Here is a 12,065-nt window from a genome sequence, read left to right as displayed (position 1 = left end):
TAAATCTGTGTGAAAATTGTATTTTATAGATCTTCAGGTATTATGTCAGGTATACCTTGAAAACATACGAGTAGTTTTGATTGATTACTCCCTAAAATTCTACTATAATTTTGTTGGTCCTCAAAAATGTAATAATGTAAATAATACAAATGTAAATAATGACGTCTTCTCTGAAACAGCAGACTTGGTGGTTCCATTAGCACGGGATACAGAAAGAAGTTGACATAATCCACCTAAAAGTTTGCCTTTCCCTTTTAAACTCTGTATTCTCAGGGGTCTATTCCCCTAATTATATTTCTTTTTTTTTTAGTATATGAAGTTTATTGTCAAATTAGTTTCCATACAACACCCAGTGCTCATCCCAAAAGGTGCCCTCCTCAATACCCATCACCCACCCTCCCCTCCCTCCCACCCCCCATCAACCCTCAGTTTGTTCTCAGTTTTTAAGAGTCTCGTATGCTTTGGCTCTCTCCCATTCTAACCTCATTTTTTTTTTCCTTCCCCTCCCCCATGGGTTTCTGTTAAGTTTCTCAGGATCCACATAAGAGTGAAAACATATGGTATCTGTCTTTCTCTGTATGGCTTATTTCACTTAGCATCACACTCTCCAGTTCCATCCACGTTGCTACAAAGGGCCATATTTCATTCTTTCTCATTGCCACGTAGTACTCCATTGTGTATATAAACCACAATTTCTTTATCACCACTCTGGAAAACAGTGTGGAGGTTCCTCAAAAAATTAAAAATAGACCTACCCTATGACCCAGCAGTAGCACTGCTAGGAATTTACAGGAGTACTGTAAGGGATACAGGAGTACTGACGCATAGGGGCACTTGTACCCCAATGTTTATAGCAGCACTCAACAATAGCCAAATTGTGGAAAAAGCCTAATTATATTTCTTGATTAGTTGTAGAAATATTTGTTTGAAAAGGAAATCTCTGTACAATTTTTACCAGCGGTGCCTAGTGCTATTGTGGAAAAGATTTTACATTGCTGGTGACCTTGTCAGTCATGTGGCCATTTTCAGCTCCATGATTAAGTATTTTAGATCTAACAATTTAGGAGAATAACCAGGAAAACTGTACACTGCCTTCTTCCAGTTTCGTGAGTTCATCCTCCATATAAAGCAAATGGAAGGTCTGCCCACTGGCTTCATCCAAATACTCAATGTAAGTAGGATCTCAAAGGTAAAGGGATCTCTAAAGCTTTTCCTGGGAGCTGGGAACATAAGAAAAGTACCCTGGGTACTCTTAGTTCCCCTGAATTTCCAAGGAGCTCTTGCCTCCTCCCTTTTCTTTTATCCCAATCAGCCGGTCACATATAACTGAGTATCAAGACTAATGTGTAGATGAGAGTCCTTACCAAGTATTTCCATTACTCATGGTGCTTTATGACCCGGGGTAGTTAGCTGAAAGATAATTGAGAGTGGGTGTACCTGAATCAGAAGAGGAGAGCTATATTTTATTTAGACCTAATGTGGGATCTCTGAGTTCACACCCACACATTGGGTGCCTCTAGAAGAAGGCAGTGTTTCTGACTACAGGTAAATCTGGCCCATGTTTGAGGGTGTAGAGACTATCATGATAATTTTATAAACACTTGGGTTTTTTTCTTCTTTATCTTTTAAAAATTTTTAATGAAACATTTAAGGAAAATTTAATATCCTTGTGTGTGACTGTTTTGATTTCCTGTTTTGCTTGCTCTTCCATTGTATGTTTTTCTCTTTGAGGCTAAATTAATCTGTTTATCCTCATCTGTATTTGTTATTATCACTATTGTTATTAAATGACAGGTTGTCATTGAAATACAGTAATTTTCAGTAAGTAAACTTTTGTGTGTGTGTGTGTGAGTCAGTAAAAACTGATGGTTTTAGTGAGACAGGGAACTGATGATGCTTAGTATTTTTGTGAACTATTGATAGAAAAATACAGTTTTAATTGCAATCACACATCAGTAACTTATATACTGAGCCAGTCTGAATTCTATTTTTTAAGGAAACATACACTTTGAAACATACTTTGGGTGCAGATTTTAAGTTTGTATCTTCTGTGGTTGCTCTAGTGAGTAAAACATTTAAATTTTAAATAAAAGGATGTCTATTAACCTGTCCCTATGCTGGTAAAAATCTTAAAAAAGTCATATAATGGTAATAGCACATGTTATATATGTATATTTTATTTATATATATTATAGCAATAATAGCACATTTTAAATGTTACATTTTAAATGAAAAAATATTTTAAAATTTAGGAAAAAAAGGTGGGGAAAGGGAGATGGAGCCATAGTCCTGTCATCCAGACCCAATATTAATGTTAACCTACATATTGGAATATTTTCTTTCTCCCAGGCTTTTAAAAAATTTGTACACAAATTTGAGGAGCGTTTCCCTCCCCTGATTAAAATCAAGCCACCGTTACAGTTTTGTACCTGATCAAGACTTTCCTTTTCTTTTTTTTTTCTTTTAATGTTTATTCATTTTTGAGAGACAGAGCGTGAGTGGGGGAGTGACAGAGAGAGAGGGAGACACAGAATCTGAAGCAGGCTCCAGGCTCTGAGCTGACAGCACAGAGCCCGACGTGGGCCTTGGACTCACAGACCATGAGACCATGACCTGAACCGAAGTTGGAAGCTTAACCAACTGAGATACCCAAGCACCCTAACACTTTTCTTTATCATGTAAATGATACCTGCAGCCAAACTCAAGCCACGAGTTAGCACGAATTATGAATTGGTAAGAATGATAAAGAATGTGTCATTTCTGGGTTGATTCTTTGTCCTAAGATATCTCTGTAAAGCAAATAACCCCACCCACCCACTTGGAGAGAAGAGAGGGGAGTGGGGTGAGACCCAAATTTATGAACCTGCACCAGTCATCTGGTTGCAGCCCGGGCTAGCCCTGCAGTGGCATATCTGTTGTGTGACTCCATTATAACTATGCTATGTATTTTTAATGAAGAAATTTAAAATACTATTGTTGCAGTAAAGATTAGTGTCTGCATGGTTTTCCTGTCTCTTGGCTTCTTTTTCGTGCAGAGCACTAATAGATGAAGCAGAACAGGTGGTAATTGCCATTGGCGCGCTGAGACTTGTGAGTAGCATCTGTTTATGTCTCTTTTACCATCAAATGGTTAGCATAACCTTCTCTTCACTGCTTTCCTATGCGGATGATAAAAGTCTATCATGAGTCATTATAAGGTGCTAATTTACGCTCTTTTTCTAACATGATGGAATACGTGAATAAGAAAGTCCATCTGGTGACTAAATATGACTATAATTTGAGTCAAACAATTAAAAAAGAAGGCATAATACTTCTGAACTTATTACGGAATATTGGATCAAATAGTATGTGCCAAAGATAGCAATTCCATGCTAGAGTAGTTCCATAAATAGATGCATCAATTAGTAACATGTAGTCTAGATTTCAGTTTTGATGCTTAAAAATTATTTGTTTTATTTTATTTTATTATTATTATTATTTTTAAATTGTTTTAGACAAAACCAAATTCTTATGGTCTTCCTCTTGCTTATAATTATTTAGTTTTGTTAAGCCCACTTTTTTAAAGCTCACTCTTAAATGTCATGGTGTGTCATAATTGTGCGTGTTGATGGAAGTGCACACTTATTATTTATATATTTTTGTTATGGAAAATTTCAGGGGCTCCTGGGTGGCTCAGTCAGTTGAGTGTTTGACTCTCGATTTTGGCTCAGGTCATGATCCCAGGGTTGTGGGATCGAGCCTTGTGTTGGGCTCCTCACTAAGTGTGGAGCCTGCTTAAGATTCTCTCTCTCCCTCTGCCCCTTTCTCCTGCTTGTGCTCTCTGTCAAAATATAAATAAAATATGGAAAATTTCAAGCATACAGAAAAATAGAGAATTGTATAATGAACTTCCATGTTCCCATCACTCAGCTTTAATAATGACCAACTCATGACTATTCTTTATTTCCTTCCCCCTCCCCCCATAGCCTTTCTTTAAAAAAAATTTTTTTTAACGTTTATTTATTTTTGGGACAGAGAGAGACAGAGCATGAACGGGGGAGGGGCAGAGAGAGAGGAAGACACAGAATCATGAACGGGGGAGGGGCAGAGAGAGAGGAAGACACAGAATCATGAACGGGGGAGGGGCAGAGAGAGAGGAAGACACAGAATCGGAAGCAGGCTCCAGGCTCTGAGCCATCAGCCCAGAGCCTGACGCGGGACTCGAACTCACGGACCGCGAGATCGTGACCTGAGCCGAAGTCGGACGCTTAACCGACTGAGCCACCCAGGTGCCCCATCCCCATAGCCTTTCTGAAGCAAATTTCAGACATATCATCTATAAATATTTTAGTATGTATCTCTAGAAGTCAAGGACTCCCTTTCAAAAACATCACTCTAATACCATCATTACAGCTCCCTAAAATAAATAATTTCTTAATATCAAATATCCTGTCAGTATTTACATGTTTTTAATCATCCTATAACTTTTTAAATGGTTTGCTTAAATACAGATCCAAAAATATCATTGTGATGTGATTTTTTTTCTTTGAAATGTTTTGGTTGAAGATAGGTTATTTTCCTGCAGTCTTTTCCATAGTCTGGATTTTGCTGATTATAACCCCATGCTGTCATTTTACCCCGTGCCGTTTTTCTCTTACGTTAGTTATATATAACTGTGTAATAAATTGCCTCAAAACTTCAACCAATAACTGTGTTACATAGTTCTTTTGAGTCAGGAATTCAAGAGTGGTTTGGCTGAGTGGTAATGGCTCAGGTTCTGTCACAAAGTTGCATTATGCTGTAAGCAGAGGCTGCAGTGGTTTATTTATTTTTATTTTTTATTTAAAAAAAATTTTTTTAACGTTTATTTATTATTGAGAGACAGAGAGAAACAGAACATGAGCAGGGGAGTGGCTGAGAGATGGGGAGACACAGGATCCGAAGCAGGCTCCAGGCTCTGAGCTGTCAGCACATAGCCCGATGCAGGGCTCGAACTCACAAACCGTGAGATCATGACCCGAGCCGAAGTCAGACGCTCAACCAACTGAGCCAATTCACACTAGGGAGGCTCATTCACACAGCTGTTGGCTGTAGGCCTCTTCCTTGTCACATGAATCTTCTTATGGCTGCTCTTTTCAAAATTCTTCACATTTCAATGGGTTTTCCCTGAGCAAGTGATCTTAGGGATGGAGCAGGGTCGATGCCACAATGCCTTTTATGATATTAGTCTTGTAAGTCATACACCATCATTTCCAATACATTCTATTAGACGTGAATCACAAAGTACAGCCCGTAGTCAAGGAGGGAAGAATTAGGCTCCACCTTTTGAAGGGAGGAGTATCAGTGTGTAAAATCTTTTAAAACCACCACACTTTATTTCCTGTAAATTGGTGGTCAGATGTAGACAAAGACTGGCTAAATAGTTTGCGGGGTCCAGTGCAAAATGAAAATGTGGACCCTCTCTTCAAATTTCAAGATGGCGACAGCTGAGCGTTAAGCCAAACACGTGCCCTTCTGACCACAGAGCCTGGTATGATGGCACAGATGATACCATGAAACCAGCTCTAGATACAGAGGCTTGGTCCTACTGAGATTCCGTACTCCTATCCTTTTTTTCCTCATACACCTTTTTTCTTGGAGGACTGCTTCATAAGTGTCGGGTACTTCATCTCTCTAGTGATTTTATTTTTTTTAATTTTTTTTTAACGTTTATTTATTTTTGAGACAGAGACAGAGCATGAGTGGGGGAGGGTCAGAGAGGGTCAGAGAGAGGGAGACACAGAATCTGAAATAGGCTCCAGGCTCTGAGCTGTCAGCACAGAGCCTGACGTGGGGCTCGAACTCACTGACCGCGAGATCATGACCTGAGCCAAAGTCGGTCGCTTAACCGACTGAGCCACCCAGGCGCCCCATCTCTCTAGTGATTTTAGCAGATACCGGCGATCATTAGCTAGACCTATTCATTATAGGTTTATTTATTGGCTGTAATACTTTCAAAAAGATAACTTCCCATGATTATTTGTTTACCCTGAGGTCTAGCACGTACAAGATAAATGTAAAATCTTTCATTCTTTTTTTGATAATGAATTGATTCTCTAGTAACCCCTTGAAGATGATCACTAAGTTTTCCTTTTTTTAGTATTAATGTAAACATGGATTTTTGATGTGTTCTAATCCATTATAGTTATTATCCTTACTGATATTCAAATTGTCCCATCTGTAGCTAGCATTTCAGTGGTCTTTGATAGCTTTTTTGTTGTTGTTTTCTGTTAATAAGATATTCCAGTTTTATCTTGTACATTTCCTTCTTCAGACCTGGAATCAGCCATTTCTCCAGAGACCTTTGTTTACTCAGAAATGGTATTATATAGACTTTAATACGTTTTATGCACACACACACTCACACACACACGAACAGAATAATCTTGCCATTAGGGGTGTTCCCTTCTACTGGTTTTGTCATTGTTCAGTGAACAGAGATAGCTAAGATGGTGCAGCTGGGTAGATGTGTCAGTTAAGTGTCCGACTTCGGCTCAGGTCATGATCTTGCGGTTTGTGAGTTTGAGCCCCGCGTCAGGCTCTGTGCTGACAGCTCAGAGCCTGGAGTCTGCTTTGGATTCTGTGTCTCCCTCTTTCTCTGCCCCTCTCTAATCTGTGCTCTGTCTCTCTCTCTCTCTCTCTCAAAAATAAATTTAAAAATGTAAAAAAAATTTAAAAAAAGAAATCAGTATACATTTTTTTCATTTTTATACTTCAAATTCAGGATGACATTTTTCAAACTCGACTTCAGTGATCTTACATCTGTGTATTTCCTTTCTTATCATGACCTGAACATCCTACTTCTGAGTGACCCTGACAATTACCCATTTGTTTTATATAAGATTCATACAATAGTCTCGTAATAATTTCTCCACTGCTGTCAATAATATTAGTGAAAACAGCTTAAAAATCCTACCTCACCCCAATTATTTTGTTATTTAGGTATATGTCAGGAAGATTGAACAAATTGCTGTGTTTCTAAGTCACTTGAGTATGAAGAATCATGTGTTTTATTTTCAATCTGTCTTGTAGGGATTTTTAAAATGTAATTTTGCTTTATAATTATGGGAAATACTTACATGGTTTAAAGTTAAATCTATGGAGACAGGGGTGGGCACCTGAGTGGCTCAGATGGTTGAGTATCTGATTTGATTTCAGCTCAGGTCATGATCTCACAGTTCACAGGATCAAACCCTGAGTGAGGCTCTGTGCTGACAGCGTGGAGCCTGCTTAGGATTCTCTCTCTTCTTCTTTTTGCCCCTCTCCTGCTCATCCTTCCTCTCTCTCTCTCTCTCTCTTTTTAAAAATTTATTTATTTATTTATTTTGAGAGAGAGAGAGAGAGAGCAAGAGAGAGAGAGAGAGAGAGTGAGCAAGGGGCAGAAAGAGGGAAAGAGAGAGAATGCTAAGCAGGCTTGGCACCATCGGTGCCACCCCTATGTGGGGCTTGAACTCCCAAACCATGAGATCATGACCTGAGCTGAAATCCAGAGTTGGACTCTTAGCTAACTGAGCCACCAGGTGGCTCAATCTTTCTCTCTCTCTTAAAATAAACAAACATTTAAAAAACTAATAAATTTTAATGTACAGAAAAAAGTATATTCAAATAAATCTGGCTTCTATCTCCTTTTCATCTTATTTCCTCCCTCTCCCATAAGAAACCTTTTTATAATTTATAGCTTATTTTCAAATTTATTTTAAGTGTAAGCATATATTTTCAAAGCCCTTCCCTTGAGAAGCAAAGAATAGTATACACAGCTTTCTGCCTCTTGCTTTTTTCACTTAATATAATCTAGAGATTAATAATAACGGTAATGATAGAGATGGTCCTCATTTCTTTTTACAGAAACTCTGCTGATACACCAAAGTTCATTCAGCCTTTCCCCTACTGATGAACATTGGGATTATTTCTCATTTTGTGCTATTACAAATGATGCTTCGGAGAATAACTTTGTGCTGTTTGTATTTTTACCAGTTTAGTGTTGGAAGATTCCTAGAATTGGGATTGGTGGGTCAAAAGGTAAAGGCATATGTGAGTTTGCTAGATATTGCCAATTTCTTCTCCAGAGGCAAATTGTGCATATCATTAAGGTTTGAGGGTGCCAGTAGAGAAAGTTGTCAAACACTTAGCTATTTGGCAATTGTGGGTGAGATATATATGTCCGTATAGCTTTAGTTTGCATTTCTTTAATGAGCAGGATGGAACATCTTTTCATATTGGTGGAAGGAATGGGCCCAATTTTAATGATTTCTCTGTGACTATCTAGTTACCTTCACAGCAGTTATTAGAAAATCCCTCTTTTTCCCACTGACTGAGAAACTACCATTCATTGACACTACACTTTTTTCCTTTTTCATTGGCCTGTTGTTTTCTACTTATGTGTTGGTACCAAACTTTTTTTTTTTTTTTTTAATGTTTATGTATTTTTGGGAGAGGGAGAGAGAGCATGAACCAGGTAAGGGAAGACAGAGAGGGGAACAGAAAGGATCAAGACAGGTTGTGCTGTCAGCATGGAGCCTGATGTGGGACTTGAACTCATGAACAGCAGTATCACGACCTGAGCCAAAGTCTGACGCTTAACTGAGCCACCCAGGTGTGCCACCAAACTTTGAATTATAGAGGATTTATAATATATCTCAATGCCTGGCAAAACCAATTCCTCTTTATTGCTCTTTTCTTTGACAATTCTTGTGGCCATTTTCCCTTGTTTGTTCTTCCAGGTAAACGTTAAATAATCCTGGCTCTAGTATCAAATACCTTACAGTATTTTTATTGGAATTTTGCTAAATCAATTAATTAATTTAGAGAGAACTAACATCTGTATGATGTGACTTCCTATGCAGGAATGTGGTTTGTGTTTCCTGTTGTTCTCATCTACTTTTGTGACTTTCAAAAATATTTTATGGTTTTCATTTATATCTTCTAAGTGGTTTTGGTTTATAAATATGAAAGCTGTTGATTTTGTATCAATTTTATAACCACTGCTTTCCTAATGCCTCTCTGTTTTTAATAATTTTTCCTATCAATTTCCATTGGCTTACTGTTGTTTTGCCAGATATGTGATCATGCCACTTACAAATAGAGATGTTTTTTCCATTGTCATTTTAGTTCTTAAGCCTCAGTTGTTTTCTCCTATTATATTGGCTAATACTTCCAACCTTTGGAGAGCTTCCCGATTCATGAACACCTTGAGGTGCTGAAAGAGTGGCACACCTGGAGAAGGTATGGAAGTTCTTTGTCCCTTCTCATATACCTGGCCCTATGTACGTCTTCCTTTTGGCTGTTCCTAAGTTTTATCCATTATAATAAATGAATAATAATAAAGTGCTTTCCTGAGTTCTGTGAGCCATTCCAGCAAATTATTGAACCCCAGGAGAGGGTTGTGAGAATCCCCAATTTATAGCCAGTTGGCAGGCCCAGATAAGGCTGAAGCAGAGGCAGTCTTGTCTGGGATCTGACATTAACTCTAGGTAAAATTTGTCAGAATTGAATTAAGTTACAGAACACCCAGCTGGTATCAGAGAATTGGTCAGTGTGGGGAAAAAACCCCACACATTTGTGTCAGAAGTCAAGTATTGAGAGTGGAAAAAGAAAAAGCAGAAGTATTGCCGGTAACACAGTAGAGGGAAATGTTTTGTTTGGTTTTCCCCACTAGTGTTGACTGTCCTAGATCTATCTTCCCAGGTGTGTGGAATGCCATCTCAGTATAGAGACTAAAGGTGTTTAAAATTTTTTTATAGTTTTTAGTCTTTTCTCAATTCCATTTTGTTGGGTTGCCTTCTTCAGTGGCTCCCATTGCACGTATTTTGGATCTACTTTGTCTGCCTTCTACATCCTTCACTTCTCTCCAGTTATTATACTTTTTGTTTCCTTCTGAATTAAGGTTTTTTTTTTCCCCCTCCTTTTCATGTTTTATTTCTCTTAAAGTATTTTTTGTAATGTTTATTTATTTTTGAGAGAGAGAGAGAGAGAGAGAGACAGACAGACAGAGTGCAAGTGGGGGGAGGGGCAGAGAGAGAGGGAGACACAGAATCTGAGGCAGGCTCCATGTTCTGAGCTGACACAGAGCCTGACACAGGGCTCGAACCCACGAACTGTGAGATCGTGACCTGAGCTGAATTTGGACGCTTAACTGACTGAGCCATCCAGGCGCCCCTCTTAAAGTGCTATTGATTGTGTACATTTACTGTTGTGTTCCTTCTTGTTTGTTTGTTTGTTTGTTTGTTTGTTTTGTTACAGAACCATTACATACACCTTATACACAAGCCAGGATGGTGTGGAGGGTAAGAGAGAAGGGAGGGGGCCACTAAGGTAAGAGGGGCAGAACGGCACAATCCTTTTCTTGTTTGGTCTTAATTTCTGAAATGGTGTTTTTATTTTCTTATAAATTATTTTCTTTTTCTTTTTAAAATTTTTTAACGTTTTTATTTATTTTTGAGAGACAGACAGAGATAGAGTGCAAGTGGGAGATGGGCAGAGAGAGGGAAACACAGAATCCGAAGCAGGCTCCAGGCTCTGAGCTGTCAGCACAGAGCCCAATGCGGGGTTTGAACTCACAAACCTTGAAATCATGACCTGAGCCAAAGTTGGACACTTAAATGACTGAGCAACCCAGGCACCCCTTATAAATTATTTTCTAAATTGTTTCTTCTCTCTTGTCAAATATCTAATCTTTTCATTTGAGTTTTTCTAGTTCTGATTTAAGTTGTTCTTCAATTCTCTATCATCATCTTAATTTCTTTTAGCTCATTTTGAAATATGAGGTGATAGTTCTCTTCTGCTTTGGGGTACATTTCTCTGGCTTTTTAAAAATTATCTGTGGGGATTCTATTCTTATATCTTTCTTATATTCTTATTCTTATATCTACTTTTTATGAGATATGCTCTTTTCTGTTGCTTTTTGTGTTAAATGTATATTTTCTAGTATACTATTTTAATTCCTTTGTTATTCCTTTTACCATATATTTTTGAATTATTTTCTTAGTGGTTGCCTTACAGATTATAGTTAACATAATAATTTATTATAACCTCACTCAGTTTAATACCAGTATAATTTCATATTATACAAAAACTTTGCTGTCCTATGTAACTCCATTTATCCCTCCTTTGGACTGTTATTGTCATACAGATTAGATCTTATACATTGTGTGCTTCTCATTGTAGATATGTAATTAATGTTTTATTCAGTTGTTTTTAAATCAAATAGAAAAATATAATTACAACCAAAAAAAATGCACTTATGCTGTCTTTTATATTTACCTATGTACCTTTACCAGTGCTCTGTATTTCTTTGTGTGGATGCATTTCAGTCTGAAAGATTCCCTTTAGTATTTCTTGTGGGGAAAATCTTCTAGCACAAATTTCTCTCAGTTTTTGTTTGCTTGGGATGCTTTAATTTCTCCTTCATTTTTGAAGGATACTTTTGCTAGATACAGAATTCTTGGTTTGCAATTTGAAAAAATCATTCCCCTATCTTCTGGTTCCTTGGTTTCTGATGAGAAATCAGCTGTTAATACTATTTAGGATCCCTTGTATATGATGAGTCTGTTCTCTTGCTGTTTTCAAGATTATCTCTTTGTTTTTATCTTTGATTATGATGTGTCCAGGTATGGATCTTTTTGAGATTATCTTATTTGAAGTTTGTTGAGCTTCTTGGATGTGTAGATTAATGTGTGTGTGTGTGTGTGTGTGTGTGTGTGTGTGTGTGTGTGTGTGTGTTTTGTTTGTTTGTTTTTATTAAATTGGGAAGGTTTTGGTCACTATTTCTTCAAATATCCTTTCTGCCCCCTTTTCTCTTTCCTCTTTTTCTAGGGCTCCTATTATGCATGTTATAGGCTGAATTGTGTTCTCCTGAAATTCATATGTTGAAGTTCTAACTCCTAGTACCTCAGAATGTGACCTTATTGGGAATAGGGTTTTGGCAGATGTAATTAGTTAAGGCAGTAGGGTGGGTCCTAATCCAATAAATGACTAGAATCCTTATAAAAAGGGGTCATAAGGACATAGACATGCATAGAGGGATGGTGATGTGAAGAGATCTAGAGAGA

The sequence above is a fragment of the Leopardus geoffroyi genome, chromosome A3 (genome assembly GCF_018350155.1).
Source record: "Leopardus geoffroyi isolate Oge1 chromosome A3, O.geoffroyi_Oge1_pat1.0, whole genome shotgun sequence".
NCBI lineage: Eukaryota > Metazoa > Chordata > Mammalia > Carnivora > Felidae > Leopardus > Leopardus geoffroyi.
This window is presented reverse-complemented; position numbering follows the sequence as displayed.